The 22,079-nt window shown below is 38.7% G+C and overlaps 1 protein-coding gene across 1 annotated transcript in view; it reads left to right on the top strand.

The window, feature by feature from the left end:
* Positions 1-22,079, top strand: part of Hk (potassium voltage-gated channel subfamily A regulatory beta subunit hyperkinetic) — a 419,600-nt gene that overhangs the window by 228,216 nt on the left and 169,305 nt on the right. The gene's annotated exons all lie outside the window — the stretch shown is intronic.

Raw genomic sequence — 22,079 nt, 5'->3', positions numbered from 1 at the left:
ACGAAATCACTCCGAAATGGCAGGTTTTTGCTTACGCTGGTCATACTTTGTGATCGAATATCTCCGTTATTTGTTTTTTCCGCGTACTGGAACTTATTTTATATTACGCAAAATCTGTCGATTAATATAAATTTCAACTTAATTCTCGAGGGGGCACGGTGGGTAAACGTCCCCCGAGTACCAAAACTCTTACACAAAAAGAGCTATCGAGTTGATAAAACCGAAACTTGGACCAAATTTGTATTCCCAAGTTCGAACTTAACGCCCACTTAACAATAAGTTTCTTGTGACCACTTCAATACATGCAAAATATCAGTACTATTCGATGCTGTTGTCTCAGCTAGATGTGGTTGGTAAGTTGCAGGATGCATACATTCACAAGGATGCATACTTTTCGGCAGGGAAATCTTTGATGGCTGTATTTGTTACATAATTAGTTAAATAATGGTACACTGTATGCTTTCAATTCTTTGAGGGGAGTGAAAACATCTCTGACAGGGATAAAAATAATTTTATTTTGCCGGGGGTAACATTTTTCTTTGTGGGGGTGTTCGGTACAATAATTCCAGAATGGAAGTAAAACCGAGAGGTTGTTATACCCAGTGATGTGCCGTAGACTATAAGTTTACGTCTACATTCGTTGTCTACACGTAATCTACGCGTAGATTACATTGGGTTGTAGTTTACATAGACTACGTAGACAATCTAAAGTGCATTAAAATTAATTTTTAAGGGTTTCATGAAAGGAGAGTGACATTTTCAACTATATTGGTTCCTAACGAAATGAAAATAATCCTATTTACAACAAATTTCTCTTCTCTTCTATTATCAACTATGGAAGAATATAAGTAGTATGCAAAAAACAACAACAGATGGCAGTCGTGAGGCAAAAGTGGTCTTTTCCCCATGAAACACTAGAATATTTCCCATATTAGGTTTCTTCATGGGTGAGAAATTGTTCGAATTTGGAAGAAAGAGTATGAAAAGTTCTCCACACACATCAGCAACTGATACGCAGTATAATTTTCTTTTAATTCCACGGCGCCCTTTGATAAGTTATCACTTTTCGCCATGTTGTTTACATAGATTACGTAATCTACGTGTATAAAATAGTGTACGTGTAGAATGTAGACTATCGTTGTTTACGCGTAGACGCACATCACTGGTTATACCCTGCTCTGGTTAGGGATTAAACGTAACCAAACTGTTCTTTAGTCGACAAATGTATTCGAAAATTTGCCAATATTCTCTCGCAAAGACAACGCCAAAGTTTAATTCCCAGGTCGTGAGAGATAAAGAGATTTTTTTTTCTTTTCTCTCTCGTACTTGCTGTTTCGTATCGTGCCTAAAGCGGGAAAGAGGGGCACGTTTTTCTTTTGTTTAAGGTAGAGGACGCTAGCAGCCACAATCGCTCGCTATACGTGCAAGATAACGCATATCTGAGCCCATTACCAGTCTATCTTTTGTCCCCTGCGAATTTGGAAGGATTTTAACTGCAGGCTGTGAACTCGTTCTGGAGATAGCTCTATTATTTTCGACGAGACCTGGTTTGATGCAGAGAAAACGCCTGCTTCTTTCGCCAGAAATGTATTCTCTTTGAAATCGTGCTAGCAAGCGGACCTAGCCAGATCTAAATATAACTGGCCGAAATATTTGCTGGAACGAAAGATAGGTGGCGGGCTGTAATCATTTCATAAGTCTATCCAAATTATTTCCTCTACAGCCAAAGTGCTGCAAGCTACGAAGAAATAAAATTATACTATATCTTTCGAAGTTATCAAATTTATTTCCACGTTATGATAGTCCATGCAAGAACAAAATTTCACTTACCACAGTCTTATTACTTGCAATATTTTATTTCAAATAGGTAAATAATATTACGGAATCTATAAAAATGTGCGAATTTGCCAATTGTTGATTTAACAGGATTCCTGTCTTATTCCTGCCGAGGAAAGCAAAATCTGCACATACAAGAATATTCCGAATACTTAAAACATTACAAACACGACACATCGGAAGGTCCAGCCCTTGCAGAAAGTGACCATGGGTTAGACGGCTGTGTCCAATACGCAGTCGGGTAAGAAGAACTTCTCGATGATAGAGACGGAACGAGGGACGCCATGCACCTATGGTGGGTTTAATATCGTGAATCTTGATTTGTTACAACTGTTTGAAAATGAGTGGGTCTACTGATGATATTGTAAGGTAAAGAAAATTGTTCTTTTTTTTGGGTGGGTGGTTACGATCGCGCATAATGGTATTGAGATACAGTAATAGTGCAAAAATTGAGGGAATTATGTAATGTGATGGACTATTAGGATGTTGTACAGTGTACAAATAGGGATAGATTGAAAGATTTATATTATAAAGTTGGACATTATGTTTGATTTGTGAAATACATTTTTTATGCTTTTTATGTTTTGGCTCAGCTCAATCATTCAATCAGTGAACACTTTCAACCTGGGCGTATTCATCAATTAGTGCCATAACTACCTGCAATGGCAGCAAATAACACAAAATATAAATATAATATCAATAACTCAACCTCCCATATAAGTTGAACATATTTTTGGACCACCCTGTATATAGCAAACATATGTATAGGGGGATATAATTCAAAGATAATGATACAACAATGAGGGAATTCAGAATTTGAATTTATATAGTGTGTACAGTCACCAGCAAAAAACATGGGACGCCTAGATCCTGAAAAACTAACTTCCCCACAAGGCGTTGTGTGTATTGCATAACTCTACGGCGGTGCTATAAGTAAAGTTAGACAATACACACAACGCCTTGCAGGGATCTAGGTTTCCCATTTGTATTGCCGGTGAGTGTACATCACACATTAAATTAAACACTAGGCGAACTGTCCACCATTTTAATTCAATCTCTTTTCAAGTTGCTTGTGAATTCGCCTCGCATCAACAGAATCCCATTCTTTAGAACAATAATTGAAACTAATGAAAATAGCGAAGAATCATTTCCCTACTTTTGCCGTTGGGTGTACCTGCACGGAGGATCGAATGCGGGATCTTTTGATTACATGGACCCATATCGCTGTATGACAAATTAAGTTAACTTCAGTTATCCTCAGGACTTTTGTCTAGGTTTGAAAAGTGTCAATGTTCTACAACGAAACATAGGTCTTCTACGAAAATGGACATAGCAATTGCGAAATGAAGAGCTGTTTGACTCTGTGATCTGTGTGGTGAAAGGAAGCGGCGCTGTGGAAGCTGTTTTCGTCCATAGCAGTCGGCTGAAATTCCTACGCCATGTGCGACATTTACTGTTGTCACCCTCGGTTCGTAACTTTTTCCCAAAGGTCAAATTGGTATAATTTACATCGTCGTTAAGTTCACAGATATGAGCTTGGTAAACACAGGGCTGCGACAACATTCAACCTCTTGTTTCTCGGTTTCCTTCGTCCGTACAAAAGAATCCACCAGATTTACAACCCGGGTATTTATTTATCCAAATCTTCTATTAAGTTGCCCGTGGGAGAAACATGGCGATCTTAAATCCCTTCCGCAGTACTTAATAGGCTGCCCCTGCGACTTATTCATCGTGATCGAGAAAGCAAGTCTCTCTCTCTCTCTCTCTCTCTCTCTCTCTCTCTCTCTCTCTCTCTCTCTCTCTCTCTCTCTCTCTCTCTCTCTCTCTCTCTCAAATATCATCGTGAATGCCACCAATTAGCTTAGCGACTCCGAAAACTATGGATTCGACACTAATATCGGTTGTTTTCGATTATTTTTACATGTCACCCCCTTCCCACCCCTAGGGGTACCAGGGGTGTCTTACCCCCATAATATTTCTATCCAGATTGTAAGTCATATGTGTACCAAGTTTGGTTGAAATTGCTCCAGGCGTTCGATAGTTATGCTGTAACAAACACACATACATTCATTTATATATATACATAAATAGATAGATAGATGCAAGAAAATTGGTAAATGACAACGTATTCTTTAAAATTATAGGAGCGTCACCACTTTCATAGTGACAATTCGGGCCAAAGTCCTTTAATAAAATAGAATGGTAACCAAAGCTCTGAAAATAAAGTACTATATCATTTCAAGACTCTCGTCCTAGGTTCGAATCACGGTCTGGCCATGGGTGTTCAATATGAGTGTCCCTTCATCAATTTCAGTACATCGTCGTGATTAGCTAAAAGTGGCGTAAAAGCGGCGCTAAATAATAAAAATCAAATCAATGAAACGAATATAGATATTTCATGACAATAAATCTCCATGATTGATAGCAGTGTGCAGGCACTAAGGCCTCGTTCACACAGTGCACTGTGTGGAAGAGGGCTAGAAACTAGAGTGCTGTTACCCATGTGTACATATTGGACATAGTGCATAGCCTGTTGTTTTAAATGTTTATCCCCTCCACCAATTTTGAAGTGTAGGTTGCGTTTGCTTCCGATTTTCCCCCTAAAGATTAGTAAATAGTTTTTCGTAACTCCGGAGAGAGTAAAGGTTGACCAAAAACTCTATTTTCTAGAGAATTTCATATACTTTCACTAGTAAACATTGTATAAGCAAAGTAAGGTGAGAAATGACTCATTTGCACCCAAATGTCAACCTCACTTCCAGGTCGTGCACCCTGGATTGCATCTCGCACACAAACGAGGTTCTAGCGACTTGACTCAGAACCATTGCTACCTCTGTGGGACTTGGACACGCTTAACCTAAAGTGACAGAAGAGAGAAGTCAAATAAAGCAATCGATCAATCAGAAAGGCTCTAAGGAGCTATTCTAAACTCAAGATCTATGTCCAATTAATGGTTCAAAAAAGAATTGCATATCAGAATTATGGCAGTTTCCACAATGAAAACACACGTGATAGATGTTTGGTACAAGAAAATCATTTGCACTACGCAGATGATACAACTTATTTCCGAACTGTAAGCGAAAGTCCAATGCGAGTCTGTGGTCTGATGTCACGCAGTTGACTCCTCCCACTCGGCACACTTCGACCTTGAAGTACATGCGTAGAAGCTGTATCGTGATCGCACTGCGTTCTTTTGCGCAGCCATATTCTGATTTAGGCTCGCTAGTTGGCAATCACCATTGAATTCACAGATATGCAAGAATGCAGCCTTTCAATTTCAAGCGACATTTCGTTCATAAGTGACAGAACGGTGATGATCACCAGTTTGGCTGTGATTTCAGTCGCCACGACCAGTGATGTGCGTCTACGCGTAAACAGCGATAGTGTACATTCTACACGTATTTTATACACGTAAATGACGTAATGTATGTAAACAACATGGCGAAAGGTGATAACTTAGCAAAGAGCGCCGTGGAATTAAAAGAAAATTATACTGCCTATCAGTTGCTGATGTGTGAGGAGAACTTTTCATACTCTTTCTTCCAAATTCGAACAATTTCTCACCTAGGAAGAAACCTAATATAGGAAATGTTCTAGTGTTTATGGGAAAAAGACCACTCCTGCCTCACGACTGCCATCTGTTGTTGTTTTTTGCATACTATTTATCTTCTTCCATAGTCGATAATAGAAGAGAAGAGAAATTTTGTTGTAAATATTCCTTTCATTTCGTTAGGAACCAATATAGTTGAAAATGTCACTTTCCTTTCATGAAACCCTTGAAGATTAATTTTAATGCACTTTTGATTGTCTACGTAGTCTATGTAAACTACAACCCAATGTAATATATGCGTAGATTACGTCTAGACAACGCATGTAGACGTAAACTTATAGTCTACGGCACATCACTGGCCATTAACCTGCGCTCCCTGTATCCGACGTGATTCTTCACGGTAGAAAAAGCCGCAAAGGGCGTTACTGCGGAACACATTTGTGCAACAAAATGTCCCAAGATTTAATATGTATTCATGTGGCTGTATTTTGGGTGTGGTTGTTTTGTCAATTAGGTCATAAAATGAACACGCATTGGACAGTTGCACGCTTCCAAAAGATTTAAACACGTTTTGTAAAAAACAACGTATTTGCATGAGGTTAGTTCTTATTATTACACGAGGGTTTGCTGGGAAGTGCAGGTCCTGGTTTCTCAAAATTGCTAAAACTATACAAAATTACTGAAATTATATACTAATCAAAGTACTACATAAAAACTGTATTCAAATATTTCAATTAAAAATATGAAGTATTCGTTTAATTATAGAAAAAATCATGAAGCGTAAATATTATTTTTATGTGAAACCGTATAAATTCACTACAGCGTCACAACTCAATGAAAAGTAAATTAAAGTGAATTTTGATAGAGAATGTTAATGGAAATGATTTAAAAATTGTTACTTTCATTAACAAAATTTTTTAACCTTCTTAAACCCGAAGGTTTGTGGCTGCAGCAACACAGGCCTTCTATCTGTCCTTACTCTGGGCAAGATCAATCCAATCTTTTCCATCTTTACCGATTTTCTTAAGGTCCATCTCAAAGTTATTCCTCCATCTTCGTCTTGGCTTCCCTACTGGTATCTTACCATCATCTTTCCCAACAAGAATCCTGTAAACTCTTCTCTCATCTCCCATTCGTGCCACATGGGCTGCCCACCTAAGTCTTCTTGATTTAACCATTCTAATAATATCTGGAGATGACTACAAATTATGTAGTTCTAAATTAGTTAACCTTCTCTACTCGCCTCTCTCTGCAACCCTTTTAGATCCAAATATTTTTCTAAGGATTTTATTTTCAAATCATGTGTCAAGAATCAGAAATAAGAGGCCATGGATGTCACTTTCATAGTAAAATAATAGTTTGGTATTGAACGCACTCTGATTTGCAATTAAATCCAATGAACGTCGTGCCAGTGGCACCTGGGAATTGAAATGAAACACTACTTTAGCCTCCCATAATTTCATGTTTTAACCTTCAAAGTGTTCTGCTTATTACTCTTAGGTAATAATGCGAAATATACAAATTAATTCTGTAGTAGCTATAATAATGTTTGTATTGTGAATGTATATGACACCTGTGGAACAGACTAAGGATTTAAGGAACAAAAATATCTGTAAAATTTTGAGGCCCCGCATCCACTTTGTCTTACCCCAAATTAAGTAATTTTTTTTATTATTTTACTTCGCTTTTGTGCCACTTTTGGGTAAGTTGCGAAGATGGGTATGAGAGATCATATGATGAAATTGATGAATGGACACTCACAAACGTCCATACCAAGGGCGGGATTTGAACCCGTGACCCCTGGCGTCCAAATTGAGTACGTTCATATGTAACAGAAACGAGAAAGACATGTTAACTGAATAGAAAATACAAGAAAGCATTGAGAACGACAAGAACAAAGCGAGCATTAAGTACCACCATTTTTTCTTCTGTTAAAAAGAGAGGAAGACGACGAAGCCAAGCCCTGTTGCCCTTCTCTCAACCGGAGGAGTGGGGAGAGAGAAAGAGCTAGACATGGCCATTAACGACACATGCACGTATCTCTGTCGAAATTTAAAACCCTTTGATGCTGGCTCCACATTTCATTGTCTACATTCTTCTTTCGTGATCCGACGTAATTTCTGGCTTCCCGTTGCTGACTCCTTGTGAAGTAGATTTATTGTGACGTCGTAAGCCGCCTCCTGTTTATGGCTGGGACCTATTCGTATCCCAAATAAGCTCCCACTGGTATTTTTCTAATTAAGAACATGGCTAGTGGAATTTGTAGTTGAGGGCTAATGTACAAGGATTAGTTGGTTGTCTCCCCACTGTAGTAAGCATTTCAAGGGTTATGTTTTGGTCCGAGCGATCACTGACAACTTCAATCTTTTGTTTAAACAAACTAATAATTTAAGACCACTATTCTCAAGCCGCCATTCCAAGCAGCGTAGTGACTATTTCTTTCGGAGCGTAATTAAAGGGTTCCTTGTTCGTTCTCCGGTGCATGAGAACCCAGTCACGATCCTTAACATATTTCATATATTCTTACATCAAAAGATACTTTAAAATAATATTACACAAGGATAGAAAGAAATAGAATTTTAAATAATGTTAAACTGATTTTTTTCCTTTATTTTGAAATATTAATGCATTCATATAATTTTCATTACTTATATTGGTCTAAAACAGTCAATATTTCATGCAAAAATTTGTTTATCATAATCAATTATGCCATTGAAATCTCCATTACTAAGTAGCTACCAGCTCATTTCTCAGGTTCCATGAAAAAAACATGTTGGAATGTACTACATGGAAACTCTTTAAAAACACCAAAAATATCATAAACTGCCATATACTCATTACTGCAATATGTAAAGAAAAATCCACAAGTATTCACAAATATACAGCAGATAACATACTTTTTCCTTGGCATGTACACAAGCATTACATATGTCCATGTACTATGCAAAATACTTCATCACCAACTTTATGATATCATTTCCTACTACCAAATTAACTTAGTAAATAAAACGTTCTATCAGCTTTTTACATCCAAATGCATTTCACCATGTTATAGAAAAACTTGCAGCATGACACACCACTATACCTTGCATCAACTTTAAAATATGAAGTGCAAATATACCGAACTAAACTTAAAACAAAAATTCCAAAAATTCAGAAGATATTTTAACATCTAGTACGAATATATCAAAACTACCATGTATAATAGCTTCTTAGACATAATAGTAACATATTATCCACAGGTATGCAGAATTTCATGATTTTCAGCTGTGCACAAACACATATTTTTTAAACTTCATAACCTAACAATCAAACATTGATATTCTTTGTTGATTACGCCTCTAAGGGTTCATATTGTTGGAAATTTGCATGTATGACATACTAGTTTTCATGGTACACAAACTAATTTGTTTGTAATTATTCTTGACAGGATACAAATTAATGGTAATTGTGGTTCAGTTGCGGTTCTCTCCTGTATTTCACCGTCAAAATCCGCAGAGCAAAACATGTACATAATTAGAGACCTTGCTCCCGTGATAAATGATATCCCTTGCATCGTCAATATCAAATCTGTGCAGGTAATTTCATCCTGTTCATATGATCCTCCAAAACCATATCAAAGATTCGGTCATATTTAATATTATTCTTAATTATTTTGCTTTTTATATTCACTATAAAACGTTATGAAAGATAAGATATTTAATAGTTGACCTAATGACGTAATATTGTCATTCGAGAAGTTTCGTGTTTGTTATTTGCAAGCTTCTTAAAAGCAAAATCTTTCATTGTTGACAATTAGTCAAAAATATGTGTTCTCAGTTTAGAATCAAACTATTATGAAAGCCATAAGAGCTAAATTTCAGTTGGAGTTATTAGTAATATAAGCCTTATGGACATTGGAAAGAAGTTTCTTTAAGAATGTGACAACTTTGTAGTAGAGAATATTATAGAAACTTCAAGGATCATAAGTGTTGTTTTAGACATAGAAAAATGAACCTTACGGAACATACTGTTTAATCTTTAGAATATTGCCATTATACACAAATTAGTTCTGCGTATCACAGCTGTAGCTATGTTTTATCTTTTGTGTCACGGTAGGCGCTTTGCTTGACATGCGGGGGGTATAAATACAGCTTCGTAACTAATTCGGGGGCATTTTCATCACCGACTCCGATGGATTAACATCTTAAATACTCAGCTCCCTTTATGGGAGGGTTCAAGAACTCAGTCTTCGTTCTCAAATTAACTTAGAGACATAGTTATTCTGTCATATGGGTAGGTTCGCCCTGTGGACATGGTAAGATGTCACCATGCGTGAGAATAAGTTAATTTACGATTGCTCACAACTTTGTGATAATTGAGTTTGATTTCTTCGAAACTTATACACAATATACATAATATATTTTCAGTTTTGCATGAAGCACAGGACTTAATGTTATTCTGCCGTATGAGTAGGTTCGCCCTGTGGGCATGCTAACATGCCATCATACGGAAGATTAAGTTCAGATTATTTCGTCTCCATGATTATTATTTACTGATCAGGTTATTCATTATTGATATCTGGCATGGTTAGGTTTCGCCCTGTGAACATGCTAACATGTTGCCATACCCGATATCAAGTCGATGTCTCCAATATTTTACGAATTATAGCTGTTTTGTATTTCTGCACATATCTTGAAGCCAGACCATAATGTCCAATTTATATTAAATCGGTGTCAATACTCAAGACCTTCGCCAGTCATGTCAAAATTATACTTCGTTATGTCGGGGAGCGTTCATAAAGTTCCAAGCAAGCGCCTGGTCGTCTTTATATACCGGATATGACAGCTTCATGTTCAGTAAATGAAATTGTAAATTGCAAGAGTTGCATCGATTTGATTATAAGAAGGAAATCTTTTCAGTCCTATGTTTATTGAAATCTGTAACTAAGATGTAAATTTATAAAAGTATCTTAAAAATAAACCATCTTCAGGAAAAGAATTGCCCATAAAGAAGCCTACTGAAGACGCAGATTTTCTTCAGAAACAGATGTTCATTATCTAATCTCCTTTCGCGTAGCCTATGCCAACATAAATTAAAAGAGTCGAAGCCTCATACCCCATGCACGTCTATTACCATTCTCGTACCTGAGAGGGGTCAGAGTATATATCCCATTAGCCCACTGAGTTTTAGCCGAGGTGAAGAAACAGATGAAATTGGATATTGAAAGGTGATTGAAGGAAATAGGAAGGTAAAGATGAGGATGGACGTTTTGTCTTCATGATTTTTTTTGTTATAGCTGCGCCTTTGATTTTTTTAGAGGGTGATTGGTGCTCTAGAACGCTGACGACAGAGGGTGGCCTAAAGGTTCGAGAGAGGAACCGCCACGAAGCCTAGTTCAGCAAGAGAGCAGCCAAAAGTGTCGCGATGGATGTTTCCGCTCACTTTTCTTCGTCTCCTTCGAAGTTCAGAGCTGGTGATCGAGCGCAGGTCTCTTCCAGTTATGCAGCTAAGCCATCATTTTAAAAGGGCAATATTTGGTTTTATTTTATTTTGAGCGTTTTCCCTCATCATTAACCCTGCAAGTTTTGTTAAGTATCCTTCCTAATTTTGCGTAACGCTATGAGTCGCTCTTCCTTGTTGTTCACCTGTGGATATATGCTGATAGGAAGATTAGCAGCCCTGAAAGGCCTCCCCTGAAATTGGAGGAAATGAAATGAAGGGAGAGGAAGGAACCTTACACTGTGAAAGTAAGGATATACGGTGCTGAAAATATAATTCGTGCAAAAACTAACGCAAATAGTGAAAATAAGTATAATTTATGTCACAAAATATTGTACACACAATTAAAATAGTGTATACAAAGGATTAAAGTTAGGTGTGGCTTAACAATGTATGTACCTTTACTGAATCATCATTATGTATGGTCCAGTAAACTTTTTTCGGAAAAAAATTGAAACATACTTCACTACCCAACTGAAATTTTACCACACAACACCTTTTGTGAAGATTTTGGATCGAACCGAACTCTGCATGGCCTCAAAAATTTCATTGGGCTCCCCTGCAGCCAAATATTGCCTTCGGCGGTCTCGGATTCGACTCCTGATGGAAGTCACAAGAGTTTTCATACTTACCCAGCATTTTAAGGACAATTTAGCGGGCTGCGGTGTAGAAGGCCAGATAGCAACGACTGTGTCGCTCGATGTACTGACCTCGCGTCATCCAATGAAAAGACCTTTCACAGGCCTTGGCGCTTAGAGGGTTGTTAAGCAGTGGAGGATGAGTACATATTTTATCACACCCTTCAGCTCAAAAATATTGGATGAAACTTGCTAAGTATAACCAATATTTTGTGTGTTTTCATTTAATAAATTACCACTTGATTCTTAGATACGAGACTACCTAAAAAATAACATACTCTCTGGTGCATAAGTACAGTCAAGGACATCTTTCAAGGACATCATCTTTCTGGTTGAAAGAATCCCATTTTAATGGTATCATTTTCTCTGTACACTTGTGTAAATTAACGCTCTGCATTTCTGTACATTATTGGTCCACAATTGAGTGATGGCACCTCGTAATCTGGGGGTCTATACCATATCAATTAGCACTGTCGCTTTTAATTTGTGTACATACTTGATAAATTCAAACAACTAAAGTGTAAAAAAAAAATTGAAAAAAAATCATGTTTTCATTACCTAATCATTAACAACAGGATTTTCACTGCAATGCAGTATCCATGACACAAAATAGCAAATTGCTTTAATTCACATAACGAAACATTCGTGGAACGTTTCTGCCTTGAAAGGGTAATATATTTCTCGCGTGGTGTGACAGTGCTACTGATATTGGTGTTTTTATGTACACATGCGGAGATAGAACAAGCTGGAACGGATCATTAATGACTAAAAAACATGTAAAAATGTATTTTTGTTTGAAACACGTATGGACAGAAACTAGGACGAATTTCTATTTCTAGCTTTTTAATTATTAAATTCAAATATTGTACGGTGCAGATTCCACGGCCGATTATATTACTTAACAATGCGAATAAAGCAGAACGACAACAATGGGGGAAACTGGATCCCTCATTCCCCACGACTCTCGTACTTAAACGAACCTATATCATTATTTCTGATTAAATATTCAACAAACCTTTGATTGTTGCACGTATGAATGGACCAATCCGGTCGCACGAGAGAGAGCCAACAAAGCGAGCTCGGCTTTACAGGATGAAAGCAAAATGGCGATGTGTAATCGACGTCCTTCATCTGGTAGTCTGTTGTTCGTGACTAAATATGCTATAAGCTTTCCCTACTACCGCTGGCACCCTCCTCATGGATTTCACAAGGTCCCTTGAAAGCACAAAAAAATTGTGTGTGTGTGTGTGTGTACTCTTTCGTCAACGTTACAAAATGAGGATTCAATTAGTACCTCGCTCTGCGTTCTGATTCTCACCCACGTACACACACACACGCACACACACGGTCTATACTACAAAACGGGGATTCAATTAGTGCTCGTTCTGCGTGCTGGCGCGCGCTCTCTCTCTCACACACATACACACAGACGGACGAAAACAAAAAAAAAAGCAATAACTATCAGAGTCCTGGCGACAATAATGGCCCACTCGACATCCCCTCAATCAATATGCACAGATGACCGCGTCTATTCTTTGCAGAGAGGTGCATTGTTGGAGAAACCGGTGTCAACAGCATTTCTGATAGCAAGTGTCAGTGTCAGCGCAAACTGCTCCTGTACGATCGCTTCACCTTGCGTCCCAATTACATTTTTTTACCATCTCTTTTGTGCCTCGAGAGAGACTATTGTGTTTCTCCTGTCAGCGTAAATGACACACGAGCTATTCCTGTTCCCAGGGCGGTCAACAAGCAGATGGCATTTTTCAAGGAATACAATATTTCTCAAAAGCTACTACAGGTTATGACGTTACTAAACTGGTCCCATTCCTATGTACAGGGTGATTGAATAGTCTCTTGACATTTTAATCAAAAAGCATTTTATTAACAAAATTGACATTACTGCTTAACAGTACTCTAGAATAGAAAACAAAGTCAGCACATCTCAATATGGCGGCCCTGTAAATCTAGGTATAGCACCCACCTCTCTTGCGTAGACCCAAACATATGCTCCAACATAGGTGGCGTGATCTCCCCGCTATTTGCTGTGTCTCCATGGTGTTGATCTTTACTTGGTGAACCACAGACTTAATGAAACCCAAGACAACGTCTAGGGGAATCAGGTCTGGAGAGCGAGCCGCCCAATCTCTTGGTGAGCCACGGCCGATCCACCTATCAGCGAGGTAATCCCGAACGAATCTGGCGAAATGGGATAGTGCACCATTTTGCTGGAAAACAACATTGTATTTTATCCCACCCTGAAAACCATTCATTAGCGACATAAGGAAAATGTCAAGAGACTCTTGGAATCGCCCGGTATTGTATGCAGGCCCATACCCAGGGAAGAGGCCATGGGGGGGGGGGGGATATAACCCATCGAACTCTGAAATATTATAATGTAAACCTACAAAAACCTATGACAATTTTTCAGATTTGGCAAGAATTTCGATCTTCTTCCTGCATAAATGAATTTGTTTGTGGAGAGAGATAGGCTACGGACGTCTGCAACAATGGATAATTGTAGTTTTATAACCATTTGGGGGAGGGGTATATCGATAACTTGATTTTCTCCCGTTACTTCGGACATTTAATTGCAAACCTACAATTGTACAGCCAACGGCAAAGATTATTTTCTATTTTTCATCACAATTTTAATTGTTATTACTCTACATCTTCTGGGATTCTGTTGATATGAAGATGTTGACATCTGTTTAGTGGCTTTTTTTTAAATCCATGATCATCACACTGTGGAAAACAGACTAAATGAAAATAGTTTTGGACAATTCACCTACTATTACTTTTGCCGTTTGGTGTACGGTTAGCTCTAGCTGCAGTACTACTATAACATTGGTGGTCACATCTAATACTCCAACAGCATTTCGCCGACCAATGTGGCGCGCTACTACGCCATGGGTTAGGGTCGAATCCCGGCCTGGATGTGGGTTGTTCATTTTGAATGTTCTTTCATTTGATGTCATTCTCATTGTTGAGATTAGCCAAAAATGGAAGAGGAATGCCGTAGAAAAACCTAAAACAATCAACCCAACACATTTTGTGCGTTCTCTTTGTTCCACATTTTCGGATCTGTCCTCTCCCCCTCAAAAAAAATAATTATTGGTGTTATTTGTGTTCAACAAGTTTGCAACACTAGGATATCTGCGCGTTTCGAAAAGGGAGTCTCAGGAATCTGTGGAGCAAGTGAACGACACCAAATTCTCTGAATAAGTAGTGACTCGAGAGTCCAATGAAGGCACGAGAGAAAAAGGAATTGCATGGAGGGGTAAACGCGACTGCACACTATGAAATGATCTCCCATTTGCCATGCATGTCAAATTTATCGAGATAACATTTCTTGCAGGACCGTACGATTGTTTCAGATTTTGTCCAAATTAACTGCTGCTTTAACAACATGAAACCAGGGATCGCGCCTGAAACTGGACCGAAAAAAAAACACTTAATCCGACGTACTTTCAGTCTTCCTGAACCTGAACTAAAATTCCAAAGTCCGAATTACCTATCAGATTTCGGTTCGCAGCCCCGAACTAGAACTGATATTACGAGGAGTGATTTCAGTCTAATCCGAACCAGAACTCGAACTGAAATGAATGAAACACCCATTACTAACTTGTTACGTTCCTAGAGTTGACGAGCTGTATCTTTGCGGGAAAACCCTGCCCAAGCCTGGCTGCGCAGTAGCAAGGGGGAGGAGCTACCGGCTGCGCGTCATTATCCTTGCGTTCTGTCCTTGCTGTCGACCACCCAAAGGGCGAGTAGGTGGCAACTACATAAGCGTATCTTTCTCACACTCTGCGCAGAGTAGCCAAGGCCACCCGCAAAGATACAGCTCGTCAACTCTAGTAACTTTCCTCACTCTTTACTCCTATAGCCGGGAGCATTGAGGCTCTAAGGGTCTACACTGAAACCTATCTTCAGGGTAGGTGTAGAACAAATCCAACCAACGTCGTGAAGTTTTAATGAAATGTTTACTTGCCGCTTGAGCACTTACAGCCAGAGGGTAGGTAACTCGTAACTGGAACTTGAAGATCAAATGTTAGTAGATAATTTAAAACTTACTAGAAAGGTCAAACTAGGGTGGCCAAAACCTAGGTTTTACAGAAGAGCGGCATACACCTATTCACTTCTTCCTAGATTAGACCGTTCCTATTTGGCCAGTCTAGGTTTTACAGAAAAGTGGCTTACACCTATTCACTTCTTCCTAGACTGACACCAGAACAGACCTCCTCACAGACCAACCAATCTGCTTCGTATTTATACCCAAAGTTCCAGCCTCGAACCCCTGTCTTTAGGTAATTTCTTATTACAATATTCCAAATTACAACAGAAGGATATTTGAAAAATACATAGTTTGGCTATGAATAATTTACAAAGAAAGTTTACATATTCATTTGAGTTAATAATTATTTCTTTAACGTTGATAAAATCTTACATTCTGGAAATATACAAATTTAAATGTTCCGCCATTATTTAATTACAAATAGGTTAGTTCATCAAGCATTGATAATCTTTGATTGGCGAATCTATATTTAAATCATAATAAATGCCCGTTGTCTTAAGCGAGCTAACTACATTAGATTGCTACTGAAAGGTTAATACTTTAGTTCGACAACGCTTTGATTGGCGCGTTCATATTCGCGTCACAACCTGAGCCATACAACATGTAGTATCAATACATTAACAAGAACTCGAGGTAACACTATATCAATTTTTCTTTTAATATGTAATTGCAAAGTTACAAAATAAGTAAGGTCGTAACAAACTGGGGATGACAAAATCCGGATAAAATTTTATTAGGATATGGGATATTTGGATATCCAAATTTTCAGTATTATCCGGATATCCGAATGTGTGCATTATCGGGACTGCTTTATCGTTGATCCGTTTAACGGGCTGTCCACATATTTTGTTAGTCATTTTCGTATTTCACTGAACGGATATTCTACAAATCCTTCATCAAATCTCTATCAGGATATTCGGATTATCCGTTTCATCCGAAACTGATACAGGATGATTTTAAACCCGGATATCCGTTATCGGGATATTATGGTCATCAATATTAACTAAACAAAAGAAGTCATTCTCGTAATCTTACCTCTAATCTTCATATTGCCTTACATTTTGTGAACTTTTCTGTTTAAAATCGTGGCATCCAGCGAAAGAAGAACAGTGGTATTAAAGTCTGAACAAGTGGAAAAATTAATATAGATAATGCACTCTTGTCGATATCCATTCATCCTTCACCATTGCTGAAACATGTTGACGTAAATTCTAGTGGGACGTTTCTAAATCATTCCGTCCCACCACCGCTCCCGAAATAAATTGATTTAGCCTTAACCCTTTATATTTCCATTTTGCATGTAATTTCCTATTCTCTCCCTCGGCGCTTCTATCGCTCTCTTCCAAGAAGAATCTCAAAACAGCATTTTCCACTCCGCCGCAATTCGTTGAAAAACGAATAGAGTTGGATTTGATTCAAATTGCGTCATTTGTCAAGGTTGGGGAGAGCCCCCCGCAATCATTAAGTTGTTCGAAAGTTAAACTGCTCTCCAAACTGCCGCAATCTCTCTGACAGTACCCACAATTTACACTCACGCAGAGAACAACGATGACAGATCTTCAAACATACAAGTAGGTTCTAGAAGTGCTTTCCATTTCAGATGTTTTGCAAGCTAAGAGGGAAAATACGCAAAGGAATGAGCTTTTGATTTCGTGATCACGCTTCCAGCTCGTCTCAACCTGAAGATCGCTTAAAATGGTTAAAATGGTTTTCTATTACATGTGAAGCATCTTCAGTCAGCAGATACTTGAGGTCACCACACTCTTCCATAATGTCTCCATTTGTATTTAATCGAAATAGACAAAGGACACACATAAACAGGAAATCTGTTGCAAAGATATTGTGCCTATTTCCCTTTCTAGGAACAGGATACATCAAAGAGAACGAAACTGTGGATACATATAAGCTGTAAAGGCACAATTTTTCCCCAATATATTTCCTGCTTGTGTGTCTCCTTTGCCTCGTATATTGTGACATTATGGAAGAGAGTGGTGACTTTGAGTAGCTAGCTGCCTGTCCTTGTTATAGCTGCGTTCACTCTTGTGTATGGTATGACATGTTATCTATTAAAGTTATAAATTAAAACTGATAGTTCGGATAAAACAAACACATGCTCAAACAAAAAACGAATCTGATGTCTACAATATAAACTGAGGGATCTCCTACATTTTTCACTTGAGACTCAATTTGAACCAGACCCTATAGTCACACTATTCGTTACCGCAATGCGCTGTGAGTAAATCAGGGGCCGTGGTTGTGATACCCTGACAAGGCATTATTGTTTAAAACTGTCAGCTGGTTTGGGAATTTTTGGCAGTTTTAACCCATTCGTACTAGACTTCTTTACATATTGAATTGCCTGTGTTATCTAGCAGTTTCTGACAACTCTGTTCTTCACTATGTGCTAAGCTGTTGTCATTCCCTTTCTTCTAACAATCATGCACCCCTCCAGATCTGCTCTCTTCCCTTTGCTTGCTAAAAGTTTCTAACAGTGCAAATAATTCAGAAAATTGACAGATATGAGAACGGGACTATTGTGCTATGATATCATCCTTAACACAGTCTATATGAAATTTGTGTTTTGTCGCTTATGATTGTCGATACTGTGCTTATCGTGGATGATTATTAATACTTTGCTTATCGCAGATTATGATCATACTCTTCTTATCACAGATGATTATCATACTCTGCTTACCCCATATGATTATCGTCAATACTTTGCTTTCTCAGGTGGTTCTCATACTCTGCTTATCATAGATTGTTATTGAAATTGAGTTTATCACTGATACTCGTCGATGCCATTCTTATCGCAGATGATTATCAATACTTTGCTTATCTCAGGTGATTATCATACTCTGCGTATCACAGATTGTTATCGAAACCGAGCTGATCACAGATGCTCGTTGATGTTACTCTCAACACAGATGATTATTAATACTTTGCTTATCTGAGGTGATTATCATACTCTGCTTATCAGAGATTGTTATTGAAATCGAACTTATCACAGATGCAGTTGATGTTACTCTCAACACAGATGATTATCAATACTTTGCTTATCTCAGGTGATTATGATACTCTGCGTACCTATCACAGATTGTTATCGAAACCGAACTTATCACAGATGCTCGTTGATGTTACTCTCAACACAGATGATTATCAATACTTTGCTTATCTCAGGTGATTATCATTCTCTGCGTATCACAGATTGTTATCGAAACTGAGCTTATCACAGATGCTCGTCGATTTCATTCTTATCGCAGATGATTATCAATACTTTGCTTATCTGAGGTGATTATCATACTCTGCTTATCACAGATTGTTATCGAAACTGAGCTTATCACAGATGCTCGTCGATTTCATTCTTATCGCAGATGATTATCAATACTTTGCTTATCTGAGGTGATTATCATACTCTGCTTATCACAGATTGTTATCGAAACCGAGCTTATCACAAATGCTCGTTGATGTTACTCTCAACACAGATGATTATCAATACTTTGCTTACCGTAGATGATTAGCAGCTTATCGCCGACGGTTATCGAAACAATGATTATCACATATGCATGGATGCTGTTATTATCGCAGATGGTTATGGATACTCTGCTTATGATTTCGAAAAGTATCCTTATCGCGTATTTGATCCATGTTGATTCCAGTCGTAAATTTTAAAATACAGTTTTAAAAATTTGAATAGATGAAGATCGATCGCATTTGAAGTAATCTTCCTTTAAGAAAAGTGCGAGCAATTCTCTCAAAACATCATAATTTGAACAGGTTTGCATCGGACTGGCTGCACCATAAACGACCCGTTATGCGTCATTCACCTGAGCTAAGTCGACAATGTAAGCACATCTGCATTAATCTCAGTTTTAGTTAACGGAGTGAACTAGACTGTTGGAGCCGACGCTTCGAAAAATATGGACGAGAGCTGCCGTCCGTAATGAGAAATACAGCGTGCACATGCTAATCCCGGTCTCCACCTTGTTGGGTTTAATATTACAACGTGTCCCTCGGATTTGCCCGCAATATGTTTCCCCGATATGAGTATCGCAGAGAGCCGTGGCTGTCGGACAAAAGAGGAGGGTGAGGGGGCACGCACACCCCTCGCTTCTCTTCCTAATTGCTGCCCGAGTTTATTATTACAGTTCGAGCCCTCCGGCATCGAGACTTGCAGTAATGACGTCATCCGCGTTGCGGAGAGAGGCCTTTTTCAAGGAGATGGCTCTGTCTTTTCCGAAAAAAGGTTCGCTGCTTCTGTCTTTTTTTAAGTTAACTGGGTGGGGGAAGGGTCGATGCGGCTTTGTAAAGAATTCCGATAATCCTTTTGTGGAACTTAATTTTAGGTTTAGAACAAATCGTTTTAGTGTACTGATAAGTGACTACCGTGTACGTTAGTCTGCGTCACTCTTTGATATCTCTGGAACTGATAGAGCTAGAGAGATGAAATTTGGTGAGCAGAAGCAATGAATGCAGAGAAAATTATAAATTATTGCAATATAATCAGGCACGTATTTAGAACTAAATTTCTGCAAGGGTCCAAAACACGTGTTGCTTTCAAAAATAATAATTACACAGTTGATGTCTATTAATAATAATATAATTAAAAAGGGCCAATTACTAATAGCTACAGTTAATGAAGGTACATATAGCATCGTGTCATGAAGGTACAATTAGGGGATGGTGGGGGTGGGGCCCCAAACATTTTCAATCTCGGCCATTTTAGAAGTGATGTGATCAGCGCCACTCTCCGGCCACCTTTACTCCCCTAGGGTTACCGCCAGAGGTGAGGCTGCGCGAGCCTCAGAGCCACTTTATGCGGGGTCCGAACATAGATCACCCAACCCGGGTCGCCATACCGACTATATTAATGTTACTCTTACGTGAACAGCTAAAAAAGTTGTTATAGGATTTGATTTTGTTATTTAGCGTTGCTATTCTATCACTTTTGGCTAATCGCGACGATGAGGATGAGTAATGATAACCCGGGGACCTTGGGTCATAGTCGGTTCCATGCTCGAATTTCGAGACGAGACCGAAACGTTTTCGTATTGTTACTAACATTTCTTTTATACTAACACAGAGTGGCTTCCTTGAATTCCGGGAATTCCTTGAATTCCGGGAATTCTTCGAATTTCGGGAATTTCATGAATTCCGGGAATTCCTTGAATTTTTCTCCGTAGACGAAAAATTACAACTTGTATTAATCCGAATCCTATTCACATTTTATGCAAATAAAAATAATTTTCGTACAATTTTGTTGCTCGCTTCCCTGGCATCTCCTGCTTTTCTTAGTCTTATCAAGTTTATAATCATAGCTAGGGGGCGGCGGGAGTCGGCCCTGGGAGCCGAACTATATAAATGACAAAAAAAGTTGTAAAATTCATTGTTTGATTTGTGGTTTTATGTTCACTTTATGCACAGAAAGGCTAATCGTGACTGGATCTACAGTTTAAAGTGGGATCCCAACTAGTGTGCCATGTACCTCCACGGGACCCCTTGATCACAAGGCGACGATGTTACCACTACACCATCCGGGAGGCACAAAAGTTGTAAGAGAGAGAATGCATTGGCGTCCCGTGAAATTATTTGCACCCTATTAAATCAATATTGATTTCAACCTACGAGGGTGGTTTGAAAAGTTCTCGGAATCGAATAGAAAGAAACGACTTACAACAGTGATTTTTTTTACTTTTCAATGTAGTCTCCCTGTACACTAATGCACTTGGTCCAGCGATGTTCCAATGCCTTGATCCCATCTCGAAAATTAGATTCCTCCAGGCCTGTGAAATACGTGTCAACTTCGCTATTAGTTCTTCCTTTGAAGAGAATCTCCGTCCACCGAGGAAACTTTTGAGTTTGGGGAAAAGATGGAAGTCTGAGGGAGCCAAATCAGGCGAATAAGGCGGATGTGGCAACAATTCGTAACCAAGTTCATGAATTTTTGCCATGGCAACGACACTTGTGTGAGGGCGCGCATTGTCCTGATGCAAGATGATTTTCTTTCTTGCCAAACCTGGCCTCTTTTCCCGTATCTTATGCTTTAGTTTGTCGAGGAGATTAGCGTAGTATTGTCCCGTAATTGTTTGACCAGTGGGAAGATAATCGATCAACAGAATCCCTTTCGCATCCCAAAACACTGACGTCATTACCTTTCCGGCCGACCGTGTTGCCTTTGCTTTCTTTGGTGGTGGTGAATCAACATGTTTCCACTGCTTTGACTGTTGTTTTGTCTCTGGGGTATAGTAGTGGACCCACGTTTCATCTGTCGTAACAAACCGGCGCAAAAAATCTGTTTAGTTTCTCTTAAAAAGAGTCAAACATTGTTCGGAAATGTCCACTCTGATGCGTTTATGGTCCTGTGTTAAAAGTCGCGGCACCCATCATGCAGATAATTTTCTCATATCCAATTCAACTGTTAAAATGTGATACGCCCGTTCGGATGACATTCCTATAGCTTCAGCAATTTCACGCACTTTCAGTCGGCGATCCTCCATGACCAATT

Source organism: Lepisma saccharinum, chromosome 12 (assembly GCF_977018435.1).
Source record: "Lepisma saccharinum chromosome 12, izLepSacc3.1, whole genome shotgun sequence".
NCBI lineage: Eukaryota > Metazoa > Arthropoda > Insecta > Zygentoma > Lepismatidae > Lepisma > Lepisma saccharinum.
The sequence above is the reverse complement of the archived record's forward strand: the minus strand, read 5'-3'. Positions and strand labels throughout refer to the sequence as shown.